General features: G+C 41.1%; 1 protein-coding gene across 1 annotated transcript in view; it reads left to right on the top strand.

The window, feature by feature from the left end:
• Positions 1-1,043: 1,043 nt before the first annotated feature.
• Positions 1,044-16,146, top strand: part of LOC132824351 (inactive serine protease PAMR1-like) — a 166,893-nt gene continuing 151,790 nt past the window's right edge. The window contains exon 1 of the mRNA XM_060838716.1: positions 1,044-1,086. The gene's annotated coding sequence lies outside the window, so the exon portion shown is untranslated. The remainder of the gene's footprint in view (positions 1,087-16,146) is intronic.

Genomic DNA, 16,146 nt, shown 5'->3' with positions numbered 1-16,146 from the left:
ACACACTCCCATATTCACACATGCACCCCCTCACAGACTTAAGACACTCTGCACCCATTACACACACACACACACACACACATACTCACAACCCCCTGCCCAGACAGACACAGACAGACAAAGACCCACATGCACACATATATTTTGTGTGGTGAATTTGTACTTGCAGAGTTACATTGCACTTTGCTCAAAAACTGCATACACTCATATAGAACTCTGAGCTCAAAAACTGCATGAATTTATGTAAAACTTTGTTATCTCACTTTTTAGATTAGCATCAATCTAAACATCAGGTCATAGACAGAGAACACAGGGGGCTACACCTTCAGCATATTGTCTAGCTATCACCATTTTAACAGCTAACCTGAGAATGCAACTTTAAAAAAAAGAGTTTTGTGATTTACACATGGATGAAGTGAAACTATCACAGTATTCTATCAGATGAAAGACTTAACAGACAATCAGTTTTTCAATGTATAATTTCAGTTACATCACATGCAAATTTTTGCTATAAATTCTGTGTTACGATCAAGCCCTCCACAATCACCTGATGAAGGAGCGTCGCTCCAAAAGCTAGTGTGCTTCCAATTAAACCTGTTGGACTATAACCTGGTGTTGTATGATTTTTTTACTTTGTGTAGTTATCTAGCAATTGCCTTTTGTGTACATTAATATTGCACTTTCTGTTCCGTGCAGATAACCACTAATTGCCAGTTGAATGTGCAGCTACTTAGCCTGTTACATATATATGTTGTGTTTGTTGTGTATCTTGTCTATGTTTCTATGTTTCTATATATAGTGATCCAATATTTTCTGTTTTGTATAGGTATGCAGAAATGCTTACAAAATGTGGAAAGTTGCCCAGGTATGTCTGTACGTAGAAAGCAGGACAAATCCAACCAGATTAATTACCAGTCCATCAGTCTACTCTTGATCATACCACCTGGCAACCCGCCCTTCTGCCCTCTTGGAACTCTAACTTCGCAATAATCTTGTGTACTTACCATTTGACAGCGGCTGTCAAAGTGACTATCCATGATTCTGGAGCTTTAAGTGTCAGAATACGACGTCTGCAAAAAAAAGAGGGTGTGTTTTGCCTATCCTTGACATTTCTACATTTTGAAAGAACTGTCAGAATGGCTTTGCATTTCTGAGGCAGCTTTGATTGGAACCTCCTGTCAGAATTGCAAAACTCTTTCCTTTCTTAAAAAAAGGGCCAAAATAGAAATCTGCATGAGCTTGCCACTACTTGGAAAATCTGGTCTGTCATCTTTTCCAGCAATGTGAATAATCTTACCTTATTTAGATGAAAAATCTGAATAGTGGTACATTTCAAGTTTTAAAGTTCTTAATGAATGCCAGTGGATTATGGTTACTGTGGATTTATGTTTCTTTGTTATCATGTTCTACATCAACTTTAGTGTGTTGATGTGCCAATAAGAATCCTAAAGTCTCCATGTTAGAGTCCTTGCTTTGATTTTTAAAAACGTTTCTTAGGAAAGTACTCTGCTGGCATCTCTGTTCACAATATGTTATCTTGAAACAAGGCAGCCCCTGCCCTGAGCCACTGCCATCGAAGGTCATTTTTAAAAAAACATCTGAAAAATCAGGGACAGCTAACACTGGCTTATTTATAAGGATAAAGATCCATCTCCAAGGTGAATCTAATCATTGCCCTTAGATATTCAATGACTTGATCATCATTAAATCCTGCACTATCAACATCCTGGGCTTACTATTGTCCACAACCTGAGCTGGGCTAGCCATATAAATACAGGAGGAGGTCAGAGGCTAGAAGACCTGCAGCAAAAAAATTCACCTCCTGATTCCTCAAAAGCTGTTGGCCATTTACAAGGCACAAGTAGGACAATGGTAGAATATTCCCCACTTATCTAGATGAGTGCAGCTCCAACAATGCTCAAGAAGCCTACACTATCCAGGAAATAGTAACCCACTTAATTGACAACCATAATCGGAAACATTCACTCCCCCTACCACCGATGCTTAGTAGCAGTAGCGTGTACCATTCACAGGATGCACTGCAGAAATTCTCCAGGGCTCTTTAGCCAGCACCATCCAAATCAATGATCAATACCTTCTAGATGGACGAGAGCAGAAAATACATGGGAACATCAAAATTTGGAGGTTCTTGATCAAGCCACTTGCCATCCTGAGTTTGAAATGTATTGCTGCCCCTTCAGTGTTGCTGGGTCATCGTTAGTGGCATTTTTAGTGAGCCTAAACCAAATGGACTACAACAGTTCAAGAAGTTTGCTTACATCCAAATTCTTAAGGCGAACTCAGGAAAGGCAATAATTGCTAGCTCACTCATTGACACTCATGCCATGAATGATTTTAAAATATATATCAAAGTAGAATTGGAAAAAATTATCAGTATCTTCTTGAAATATCAAACCTCCATTAAATCTATACAAATAGTTTGCAAGGAAAGCATTAATTTGCTAGATACCATAAAATTACATTAACACAAGGCGACTGCTATTTGTTAGCAACAAATATTTTTTTCTGTTTCTACATTTGCAAGGAATTTATTACCTCAATGATTTAAAGAATTCCTGGCTGTCATTTAGTTGAGTATTCATTTGTTGCCATCTTCTTTGTACCTTCCTTGTACCTGCTTCCACCTATTGTAGCTTTCCTTTTACACCCAACACTGCTTCTCTCCCACCTGGTCTTTGCAACCTTCCCGTTTTCCCCTTCCCTCCTCCTTGTAGCAACATCCTTTGCCAGTGCTTGAAGCCAGTTTTCCCTTTCATAATTACCCCATGTCCCTAACTGCATACAGCCTTCTGGTCTCCCCACACATCTTGCAGCTTTACCCCTTACCCATCCATTGCAGAATCTCTTCTCCCCATTGCAGCCTCCATTACTGTCTTCCTCCCCCATTGCAGCATTCTCCTGTATCCACATGGCAGCACCTCCTCCCCCTCATTGCAGCCTCTTTCTTTCTTGCAGTGCAGCCTTCCTCTCTGTCCGTCCTCCTGTCGCATCTGCACTTCTCTCAAACTTGTAACCTTTCCCTTTCCCCACCTATCTTGCAGTCTTCCATCTCCTCACTTTGCAGCTTCCTCCTTTCTTGCATTGCATTTTCTTCCTCTCATTATAGCATACTCTTTTCCCACTTTGCATCCCCTTCTTTATCTTGCAGCATCCGTCTCTCACCTCAGTCTTGTTGTCACCTCATTCCTTACCTTGCAGTCACATCCTCTCCTCCAACTTGGAGAAGCCTCTGTTGAAAATGTGTTGCTGGAAAAGCGCAGCAGGTCAGGCAGCATCCAAGGAACAGGAAATTCGACATCAGGAATGAAGGGCTTATGCCCGAAACGTCGAATTTCCTGTTCCTTGGATGCTGCCTGACCTGCTGCGCTTTTCCAGCAACACATATTCAGCTCTGATCTCCAGCATCTGCAGACCTCACTTTTTCCTCCAAGATTTTAACCTACTGCGAAGCCTTTGTTGGTCCACTTCAGCCTTCTCTTCTCCCCACCGTGCATGTTCCCTCAACCTGTTTTTCAGCACTCTTTCTCCCCACCTTGAAAATCCCCCCTCTCCTCTTGCAGCCTTCTCATCTTCCCCCACCTTGCAGCCACCCCATCTTCCCACCTTGCAGCATTCCCTCTTATCATCTTGCCACACACTCCTCTTAACCCTTTAGCCTCCTCTGTCCACTTTCCAGTGCCCCACTCTCCCTATTTCCAGCCTTACCGTCTCCCCCTTAAGCCTTGTCCTCTGTCCAATTGCACCCTTTCTCTCTCTCCACCTTGTAGGCTCTTCTTCCCTTCCCCAGCTTGCAGTGTCTCCTTATCTCCACCTCATAGTCTCCCGTCCCCTCCCCCATCTTGCAGTCTCCTTCTCTCCCCAACTTTCAGCTGCCTCTATCCAGTTTCCATCCACTTGCTACAAGTTCTCCCCTATCCATTTCAGTCTCCCTCTTTCACCGCTTCCACCTTCCATACTCCATTGCAAGGCCTCCTTCTTTCAACCCAGCTGTGGTCTTCCCTCCCCCCCCCAATGTTGCAGCTTCCCTCTCACCTCACTTTGCATTCTACCGTTTTCCCATTTTGCAGCATCATCACTCTCATCCCTCACAGCCTTCCCATTACCCTCTCAGTCTTGTTGTCATCCCATTCCCAACTTGCTGAAACCTGAAATAGCAGTCAGGTGTCTGAAAGAGAAGTGAGACCCTAGGTAGTGATGAGACCCTAATGCATCAGTGAGACCACGGGTTGGCAGTGAAGGGCCTTGGGCAGGAGTGAGAGCTTGAAACTTCACTGAGACTCTGGTCCGCTACTTGGGCCTGAAATAGCATTGAGGGCTTGGATCAGCATTGAGGGCTTGGACCTGCCACAGCAGTGAGGGGCCAAAAATAGCAAGAAGATCTGGGCAGCAGAAGCTTGACACAGTATTGAGCTAGCTGGAGGAGCAATGAGGCTAAATACAGTCTGAGGCCCGGACCTGCAATAAGGCCAGTGGCAGAAGTGAGAGGCCAAGAGTAGTTGGAAATGGGCAGTTGTAGTTTATAGGCTTGGGCAGCAGTGTAAGGTTAAGACAGTGAAAGTAGTGAATCAGCTTCCTTTTTAAACTCCTCTCATTCAGTCACAGCAATTCTTTTTATTTCTTTCTAACACATAGCTATCACACTTTAATTATAATGTAGTTTGCTAGAAAATGAAGGAGTCAATTGCTATTGTTTCCTTGTATAAAATTTTACTTGCTACTAAACCTGACAAAAGAAATAATTTAAAAAAATACACAAAGGTTATAAGTTCAAAAGGTACGAGGGGAAATAAGGGTTAGACAATTAAACATATCCTGATAGCTTTTGAGATATGAAATTCCTGACCTGGGCTGACAGTTGTTTAATGATTGACTTGTCCTTAGTGAATGATTGTTTTCCTAATTTATTTTTCACTGATGCTATATTTCAGGATGGTGAGAGCGGAACAATCTTCTAGTTCTTGCTTAAAATCCATTTTCCATCCTCTCTATTCTGTGGTTCAAAAGCAGCAGTTGAAATATAGTTCATTTTGTAGTCTTGAGTCTAGTTCTATTGGCTTACATGCTGACTAACTGGAAGGTGAGCCCTTCATCCCCCAACATATGAAATTTTCATACAAGTGTGTATTAAAACGGATGATGCAACTTTATTGTTACTGACTCATGCCTTGTTTCAATGTCTTCAGATAAAAATGATAACTTCAGCTCAGGTAACTTTGTTTACTCCATGAAGCTTTCCTCACTTTGTGATCAGCTGACCACTGCATCCATTGTAGATCCATGTTTCTTCCTTTTTAAAGACAATCTTAGTCCATGAAAAGTCTTAGGAATAACAATCAGCTACTGAAATTTATTACTTGAAATTTCATGTTTACTGTGATTGTAATAGGCTCTAACAGAGAGAGGTCTGAGACAGCAGTGAGATGCTATTGCAATTGAAGAGTCTGGGACAGCTGTACCAGATCAAAGTTTGGGAGAATGTGTTTGTTGATAGAATCAGTGGATGAGTGATCGACCTGGACCCAATATACCGGTCACTGCAGCAAACAGCAACTGACAACCGGAAGCGGCAGAGACAAGCCACTATAAATGTCGAAGGAAACATGACAGAAGCGCTTCACAGGAGGCTCCCAAGCACTGAGGATGTCACCTAGAAAGGGGACGAAATGTTTGCAACAAAAACTCCCAGCTCGGCGAACAGAACCACAACAGCTGTACCAGATCTCAGGGAGTCATGACAGGTCTGAAAAGGCAATGAGCAGCTAAAGCCGTGAGACTCTTGGGACAGCATTGAGAAGCCTGAGACATCAAAAACTTTAGATATCAATGGGGTGGGGGAAGTTTTCAAGGCTTTTTTTGGCACTGGACTTTTGTATTAACTAGCAAGTTTAAAGAATTTCAATGGAAGGTGTATTTTTCTTCATGAAGATAATCCTGACTTTCTTCATGTGCACACAACATCCACCATCCATGTCTGAAGAAATCGTGAGAAAGCGTTCATTATTTTCCTTTCTTTTCCTTTCTTTCAATACCCTTCAGTCCTGCAATAGCACAAATTTTTTCCAGGAATCTGAAAAGACAGAGTAAGAATATTGACCATTTTATGGAATGTAAAAGATTATGGTGCCACTGCTAGTGATAACTGCAACAGCATAAATCCCATTAGTTTCTTTTGACTGGCAGCTTGTCTTCTCATGGTGACTAGGAGAAAGTGAGGACTGCAGATGCTGGAGATCAGAGCTGAAAAATGTGTTGCGGGAAAAACACGGCAGGTCAGGCAGCATCAAAGGAGCAGGAGAATCGATGTTTCGAAGAAAGGCTGACCTGCTGCGTTTTTCCAGCAACACATTTTTCAGCTCCTCATGGTGACTGCAGTGTTCTTTCTGAATCAAAATATTGTAGGTTAAAATCCCACCCTAGAACATTGAAACTACACTGTAGATGTTTTGGATGTGTTGTCGAACAGAAGAAATGTCATTTGTGGCCCCATCAGACCTCTCAGGTGGATATAACAAATTCATGGCACTATATGAAGAATATCAAGAGTTCTTTATGTGTTCAAACTAATGCATATCGATCACTCGATATCACCAGAATACTTTATCAGGACATTATCACATTTTAGTTTGTAATTCATTGCTGCGCACTATTTGGTTGTTAAATCCCTTCATTAGTTGTGCATCAGTTTGGGACATTTGAGGTCTTAAAAGTCACAATATAAATAGAAATCTTTCTACCTTTACAATGTGCTTAGGATGCAGGACCTGTAGAAATGCTGATCCTATGCTGTTCCTGCACTGTCATTTTTGAGCTGACTACAAAATTTGCCCTCACTGATGCTCTCTCTGCTAAGGTTTTTGCAGAACAAAACACTTTTGAAAGGACCCATGTGAAGAGTGATCCTAGGAAAGTTAAGAAATAGTCTGGAAACAAGTGGTTAAATTTTTGGAAGGGTTCCCTCTCTTTAGAGTTATGTAAAGAATTTTGCTGTGTGTGTTCGATCTGACTCCCTTTAGATGGAGAGGGAGGCACACATTGCATGTTTGGACAGAGACACATTTCCTTTGCTTGTGTCTCGGCACAGTCCTGTTTATCAATGGAATGTATAGTTTCCATGTCTGGAAAAATGAGCGTAACATAGAAACAATGAGGGAAAATAGCAACCCAGGTCCTGGCGTCCTGACAGATTGAGCAACAACTATTAAGCAACAGTTGCTGGGTTTTATGCTACTTAAAGCTGGGGCTAGCCTGTCAATGAAACTCTATTAATCGATTGTTATTTTAAAACTCTGTTAAAACACTTAGCTTTGAATCTGATCTGAGCTAAGAAAATGGAAATCTCCAACTAGCTGTCAAGTTGCATGCGCAAAGAGCATCAAGAATGGTTTCAATCCAATTGCTTTCATTTGTGTGTTTCTAGATCAGAACTGCACGTGAATTTAACTATGTTAATCTCATTCGGTGGGAGCAGGAAGAGGTAATGTGGGAAGGAAGTGTCACTCAGACGTCAGAGTTAAGTCAATTATTAGGATAATAGTGCGTAAATACTGAGAATTGCAGACTTTTGATATCTATTCAGCGTACCTGAATAGAGTACCTCAGTTATGGCAAATCAATGTCGATATTGGGGTTAAGAATTCAATTTCCAACTCTTATGGATTGTTTAGTGTGGTGGAGGTTTGATACAGTATGATTGCTTATAATGTAAGTTTGGTACAGTGGGATTGTTTACAATGGGATTGGGATTGGTACAGGGTGATTGTTTACACTGTAAACTTGGTGCAGTGGGATTGTTTACATATGAACTCGGAGCAGGAATAGAATTCAGCCCATTGAGTCTGCTCTGCCATTTAATTAGATCATGGCTGATCTGATTGCAATTTTAAATTCACATTTCTGCCGACCTGTGATAACCTTTAATCTGCTTGCTATACAAGAATCTATCTACCTCTGCCTTAAAAATATTGAAGGATGGTACTTTCACCACCTTTTCAGGATGAAAGTTCCAAAGACTCTTGACACTCAGGGAATTTTCTGTTTGCCTAATCTCTATATTAAATGGACCACCTTGATTTTTAAACCGTATTGTGCCCAGATCCCAAGTGAGGTTTTCCAATTTATGGTTAATTGTTATGCTTCCAGGCAGGATATCCTAAATTGTTAAGCTCCTGTGAGCAGGATGATTTGTTCCTTTCCTTTATTCACCTATTCACTTTTGTTGGTCACAACAAGATTAACTTAAAAATGGATACCTTCCTTTGTGGTTGTCTTTGTCTCAGACCCAATCAACATGTTTCAAAAGGAGCCAGTTTAGCTAGGCTCTCGAGTTAACAAAATTAGTTTATCAGTTACTGAACTTGAGATGAATTAATAATGCTACATACATGCACACTTGTTAGAAATAAGCAATCTGTTCAAAAAAAGTATAATTTAAAAATGAACCAACCTCTGAATTGATGGTGAAGAGCAGATACTTGAACATTACGTTCCAGCATTCAGGATTAGAGAGTTCTTTTATTGTTCTACTTCCTTTTGTCTGGTTTGATAGCTAACTGATTTCCAGCAATGAAAGTGGTTAAGTTATACTTACCTGCAACACAGAGGTCACAGAGGTGTCTAGAAGATAGTTCTTCAACTATGACCTTCACAATGCACCACTGCTAGAAACCAGGCCAGTACACTTAAGAGCATTTCAGAAGGGTTACATTTGACGTTTCATCAAACATTCTTGTATATTCTTCAAAGACAAAAGCACAAACTGTGATGGCTGTTTGAATAATCCACAGGGGTCATCAATGCCTTATTACCTTTGCAGTCACAAGAGATCACAGTCCAGTCTATTTTGATTTGCCTGTTCCCACTTTGAAGGGTTGTTATTTGACATTCCATCATATCTTTTGGGGCAACATTTCAGGGGTCTCTGTCCAGACAGCCATAATTTAAATCTATGAGCAGTTTGGCTGTGCCAGTCTTTTTCTTTAGAAGAACTCATTTTGGAATTTCTGCGTTAAGAATATACATAGCACTTTGGTGTGGTCATGACAACAGTGACCAGAGTCCTAGAATCTCCCAGGAGAGGAAACATTCTCTCTTCATCCAACCTAGCAATTAACCTTAGGATGTTATGTCCAGATACAAGCCTAGACTGTGCAACCTTTTCTCATGAGACACCCCTTTAGTCCAGGATTAGTTTGAACACTGAGAGGGGAGTTTAGTGTAGTGGAATTGGTTAAATTGGGAGAAGTTTGGGGTGGAGAAAGTGAGGACTGCAGGTGCTGGAGATCAGAGCTGAAAATGTGTTGCTGGAAAAGCACAGCAGGTCAGGCAGCATTCAAGGAACAGGAGACTCGACGTTTCGGGCATAAACCCTTCTTCCTGAAGAAGGGCTTATGCCCGAAACGTCGAGTCTCCTGTTCCTTGGACGCTGCCTGACCTGCTGTGCTTTTCCAGCAACACATTTTCAGAAGTTTGGGGTGGGAAAGTTTACAGTGGGGGAGGGTTTGTTTACAATAGGAGACAATTTGGTACACTGGGATTGTTTACTGTGGGTGAGGGTTTAGTTCAGCAGGATTGTTTACAGTGGGAGAGGGTTTAGTACAGTGGGAGAGGGTTTGGTACAGTGGGATTGTTTAGTGTGAGAGTTTGGTACAGTGGGGTTATTTACAATAAGAGAGGATTTGGGATTGTTTACAATAGGAAAGGATTTGATATAGTGCAAGCTTACAGAGGGAGAAGGTTTTGTATGATGGAATTGCTTACAATTTCATGGAACTTGTAACAGAGAATTGTTTATAGTGCATATGGATTTGGTATAGTGGGATTGTTTAAAATGGAGGGCTTTGGTAGAATGGGAATGTTTACAGTTATTGGGTTTGGTACAGTGAGATTGTTTATAGTGGGAAAGGGTTTAGTACAGTGGGACTGTTTACAGTGGAAGACAGCGTGGTTCTGTGGGACTGCTTACAGAGGAGTGGATTTGGTAAATGAGATTGCGTGCAATGAGTGAGGGAATGGTTCTCTGGAATTACTTAGGTTGGGAGAGAGTTTAGTGCAGTGGAATTGTTTAAGGGAGGCTTTAAGTCCACAAGAAATAAGGAACAGGATAGATCATTTGGCTCTTTGAACCCCTGAATCATACCATGGCTGTTCGACACTTCTCATGTTCACTTTCCTGCCCTGTCCCCATAACCTTTGATACTACTCATCAAAAATCTATATCAGCCTTAAATTTACACAAAGACTCTGCCCCATAGTTCTCTGTGGCGAGGAGTTCCAAAGTCATTCAACCCTCAGAGAAGAAATTCCTCCTCATCTCAGTCTTAAATTGACATCACTTTATTCTGTGTCTATGCCAATTGGTCTTAGACACTCCCACGAGGAGGAAGATTCTCTCAGCATTTATCCTGCCAAACCTCTTAAGAATCCAATATGTTTCAATGAGATTGTCTTTCATTCATTCAAGTTCCAATGGAGTAGAATCCCAATCTGTGTATTCTTTGCTCATAAGACAACCCCTCCATACCAGGATCATCCTAGTGAACCTTCTCTGAATTGCCTCCAATGAAGTAATCTCTTTGCTTAAATAAGGGAACTAAAACTCCAGGTGCTCACAGTGCTCCAGGTGTGGTCTCACCAGCACCTTGTACAGTTGAAATAAGACTTCTCTTCTCTTATGCACCAATCCCCTTGAAAAAGCACCAATATTCCATTAGGCTTCCTGATTACCTACTAGCTTTCTGCGGTTTGTGCACAAGTACCTCTCAGTCCATTTGTGTTGCAGTATTTAGTACAATGGGATTGTATTCAGCGGGAGATTTAGTGCAGTAAGATTGTTTTCATTGGGAGTGAAACTTTAATAATAGGATTGCTTCCAAAGTAGACAGGCAGAAGGCTGGAAGAACACAGCATCAAGAGGTGTAGAAGTCGACATTTCGGGTGTAACTCTTCAGAACTGGGTGTTGGTGTAGAGGGCGCTGGGTGGCAGGGCAGGGTGCTGAAGTGGGTATAGGTGAAGACATGTAGAGGGTATAATCTGGTTGGTCAGCGGGAGGAATGAATCCATTTGGTGGAAGGGAAGGAGAGTGGCTGGGAATGGAGTCAGGGAATGGGAAGTGGAGTTTGTTTTCATAGACTTTATGCTGAGTTATTGTTTGATGCTGGGGAGCACTTAGCTTGTTTTCAATGGGAGTTTCTTTCAGTGTGGTTTGCTACAAAGAACATTTGCATGGGATTATTCACAATTCAAGACATTTTGGTACAGGAGGATTATTTTAATTAGGAGTTGATCTGGTTCCGTGGAATTGGTGATACTGGGATGTGATGTGGTCCATTGGGATTTTGAACTATCATATAAAGTTTTCTGTTAGTTAGTGACCATTGTAACTTTAGGGCATAGCAAAATTCCCCATAGCCAATTTACATTTTAACATGCTTTGTTATAAGTACTTGTTATATAACAAATTCAACATTACATTTCTGGCATTGATGTTTGATCTGTGAGTTAAAAGGGTGCTTCAGATGATTAGTTGGGGTTAGACAGCAGAATCTTGTTGAAGTGTGAATTTTACACATCAAACAACCTAAATAATTAAACCTGTTCATCTGTAACATTAGACTTTCCATGCCTGTGTAATCTTTTGATTCATTGTCACAAATGCTTTAATCCTCAAGGGAAGGGCAAGAAGAAAATAACCAGCTTTTGTAAAGGCAGGTTTGCATTTCTAAAGTGCCTTTCTTGGTGTCAGTTCTGCATTGTGGTCATTGTTGTAGTGTAAGAAACATTGTAAATTCCTACTAACAGCATTTGATTATGACCAAATCATTTGTTTTAGTATATTCAGTTGGAACGTAATTGTTGACTTGGAGACTGGATAACACTATTCTACTTTACATCAAATTGTGTCATCGGATTGTGTGTATTTACCTGAGATGGAAAATGGGCCCCGGTTTAATATCTCACCTGATTACCAGCACTTTTCAACTGTGCGTCAGTACTGCATTGGAGTGGGTTATAAACCTACAAACTTCTGACTTGAATAGGAGTGCTACCAACTGAGGCTGAGATTATAAATACTAAACTCATCGCATCTGGCAGTCTATGGAGAAGGATAGATCTTATTGACTACAGAAGGATATAATATGCAAATTTCATTCTTTCAGGCATTGTCATCCATGAATCCACCCTAATCTTGCAGCCAAAAAGTTGGCAGCTTTACTTGAGTGTAGTCTGTCCATGTTGTTGATTGATACTCCCTTAAGGGCTTAATTGCCAGAGACACGTAAATGGAGCAGTGAAAAGTTCAGAATTTAAAATTTGAATTTCATCTGTTCGCTGTTGACTTGAGTTTGGGTGGGACTGTCAGAATTTTGATAAATATGATGCATTTGTGCTTGAAGCCTGCTCCAGAGGTCCATTTCCTCCAAAGTCACAGGGAGTTGAAGATTTGGCGAGTGTGTGGGCTTGTGGAAATAAAAATGAGGAGGAAAAAATGTAAATGCTGCTATTTGTGAGGAGGGACAGTCTGGTAACAATTAAATTATATCAGCCAGTGTCTACTGTCTGCATTAGTCTCCCTTCCCCACAATACAATAGAATTTCATTTAATACTTTAGCAGTCTGCTTGAGTCATTATTGCAGTTTTCCCTTTGCTACCTTTGTTAACAATAAGGATAAGGAAAGTCTCTCAAATCAACTTTGAACTGGTTGTTCTGACCTGATTTAGTTGCTGTCAGTTCTTTACCTAGGAAGTACTTGACCGCTCTATTTGGTGTGTTTTCGCCTTGAACGCCAGATTGAGTACAGGCAGGCATGGAAATCCTGCACAGATATTGTTGAAATTGTCTTGTTAAAATATGATACAGTTAAGATAAAATATTTTCCATATTGTGTTGTTATTCAGTAACTATGTTCCTTAATTGATTACCTTCAGTTTTTTTTTGATCTTGCCTTGCATCTATGAATACAATCAAGCAGGATGATATCAGTTGGATCTAGTCCAGGTTTTAACCTGTTGTCTTTCTACCGCCATTGCATTTCTTTCCGATAACATATTTTGGATAGCCTGACAATATAAACCAAGTTAGAAAAGAGTGGAAAAGCACAGCAGGTCAGGCAGCATCCAAGGAGCAGGAGAGTCGGCATTCTGGGCATAAGCTCTTCATCACAAATATTGATATTCATCCCTGACGAAGGGCTTATGCCTGAAATGTCAACTCTACTGCTCCTCAGATGCTGCCTGATCTGCTGTGCTTTTCCAGTACCACCCTATTTGACTCTGATTCTCCAGCATCTCCAACTTAAACCAGGGGTTCAATTGCCCTGAAGAGGGAAACTGATATAGAAGTGGAAGGCAGAAAATAGTGTTAAATGATTTGCAAAAATTAAACAAGTAGTGTCTCACAGAAATTAATGCTGGGCTTCGGCTTTCCCTTATATACACTAATGGTCTAGATTTATGAATATCGTTGACTCCACTAACAAGGAACAAAGGGAAGGAAATCAGCTGTCCTTACTTGGTTTGGCTGACGTGTGACTCCAGACCTACAGCAATGTGGTTGACTGTTAACTAGCCTCTGAAATGTGTTTAAGAGCCAACAGCGATGAAAAACAAATGCTGACTTTTCCAGTGACTCCTCATCCTATATAACAACAGAAATCGTGAGACTTGAGGCATAGAATGACAGATAAGAGTACAGTCTAAATGGGAATGTACTGGAGGTAGGATAAAGCTGGTAGTTTCACAAAGATAGTTTGCAGTTCTTAACGATTACCAAACATAGTTTCATAACAAAATGTTTAGAATATTAATTAAGTACTATTGCAGTCAAATAGTAAAGCTACCATCTTCCTATAATACCACAAATGCCTGTCCATTTTCCTCAGTATGGCCATCTTATTTTCCTATTCCCTTTTAAGCACTTCTAGATGTTAACTGAAATGTTGAAGTTAAACTCTGCACACATTTGTGGAACTGTTTTATCCAAATCCCCTTGTGCATTAAATAAAAACAAATATATTTCCCTCCCCACCCCTTTCCGCCTTCCGCAAAGACCGTTCCCTCCCTGACTACCTGGTCAGGTCCATGCCCTCCTACAACCCACCTTCCCATCCTGGCACTTTCCCCTGCCACCGCAGGAACTGTAAAACCTGTGCCCACACCTCCTCCCTCACCTCTATGCAAGGCCCTAAAGGAGCCTTCCACATCCTGCACATCCATTAATGTCATTTATTGTATCCGTTGCTCCCAATGCGGTCTCCTCTACATTGGGGAGACCGGGTGCCTCCTAACAGAGTGCTTTAGGGAACATCTTGGGGACACCCGCACCAATCAACCACATCGCCCCGTGGCCCAACATTTCAACTCCCCCTCCCACTCTGCCGAGGACATGGAGATCCTGGGCCTCCTTCACCGCTGCTCCCTCACCACCAGACGCCTGGAGGAAGAACACCTCATCTTCCGCCTCGGAACACTTCAACTCCAGGGCATCAATGTGGACTTCAGCAGTTTCCTCATTTCCCCTTCCCCCATCTCACCCTAGTTCCAAACTTCCAGCTCAGCACTGTTCCCATGACTTGTCCAGACTTGTCCTACCTGCCTGTCTCCTTTTCCACCTATCCACTCCACCCTCTCCTCCCTGACCTATCACCTTCATCCCCTCCCCACTCACCCATTGTACTCTATGCTACTTTCTCCCCGCCCCCACCCTCCCCTAGCTTATCTCTCCACGCTTCAGAATCTCTGCCTTTATTCCTGATGAAGGACTTTTGCCCGAAACGTCAAATTTCCTGTTCCTTGGATGCTGCCTGACCTGCTGCGCTTTAACCAGCAACACATTTTCAGCTCTGTATAGGTTGGCAATGCTAAATTGCCCTGTGGAGTCCAGAGTTTGCTGGCTAGGAGAATTAGCCATGGTAAATATGGGGTTACAGAGATAGATTTAGGGTGTGGGATGCTCTTCGAAAGGTCATTGCAGACTTGGTGGGCCAAGTGACCTCCATCTGCACTGTAGAGATTCTATGATTATAATTTCTTCCATATCAAAGGGTCTTACATTTATCTTCTTTAATCTTTTGTCTTCACATTTATGTAAGGTTTTACAATCAGTTTTAATACTACCTGTAAGTTTACTTTTATACTCTGTTTGCCCCATTCTGTGTTTGTCGTTGCGCATCCTTTTAGTAAGGTTCCTCAGTCCATCATTGCTAACTTGCACTTCATACTCTCATAATCTCTTTATGGAGATTCAAGAGTCTCATTTCGAATTCAACTTCACTTTTTATCTTCGTGAGCAATTCTATCATTTATTGTCGACCTTATCCCAGTTGTCCCTGCACAACAAAATTGTTAATGAATCCTTTCTCATTACATAATATCAGTTTTAGGATAGCCTGCTCCCTAGTTAATTCCTCAGTGAATTGGTCTGGAAAAACATCATGTATGCACTCCAGGAAATCTTCCTCTACACTAATATTGCTGGTATTCTACAACTTGTATGTAAGTTAAAGTCACCCATGATTACAGTCGTATCATTATGGCATGCATTTGTAATGTTATGTTAAATGCTGCTGACATCATTCTTATAGTTCAGAGCACCTACCATACCCTGACCCTTAGGGTTTCTTATAACCACACATACTAATTCCACATCATGATTTCTTGAGCCAATATCCTTCCTTAATATTGCATTATTTTTATCATTTACTAACAATACTACTCCACCTCCTTTCTCTTTTCGTCTGTTCTTACTAAATATTTAATACTCCTGTCTATTCAGTTTCTATCTTTGGTCACCCTGCAGCCATGTCTCTGTAATTGCAACTATATCATATCTGTGTATTTGTATTTGCATTTATAATTCATTTGCTTTCTTGTGAATGCTCCTTGCATTAGACACAATGCCTTTAGATTTGTCTTTTTAACCTTCTTAGGCATATTCCTTTTTTTGCATTATGAACCATTTGTTTTTTTTTTGTCTTTCATTTCAGATTCTTACTTTTCCATCTTTTGTTTTAATCCTTGTTTCACCGTTCTCTATCTAGGAGAAAGTAAGGACTGCAGATGCTGGAGATCAGAGCTGAAAATGTGTTGCTGGAAAAGCGCAGCAGGTTAGGCAGCATCCAAGGAGCAA

Source organism: Hemiscyllium ocellatum, chromosome 18 (assembly GCF_020745735.1).
Source record: "Hemiscyllium ocellatum isolate sHemOce1 chromosome 18, sHemOce1.pat.X.cur, whole genome shotgun sequence".
NCBI classification, from domain to species: domain Eukaryota; kingdom Metazoa; phylum Chordata; class Chondrichthyes; order Orectolobiformes; family Hemiscylliidae; genus Hemiscyllium; species Hemiscyllium ocellatum.
Note: the sequence above shows the minus strand (reverse complement) of the source record. Positions and strands in the feature narration are given on the sequence as shown.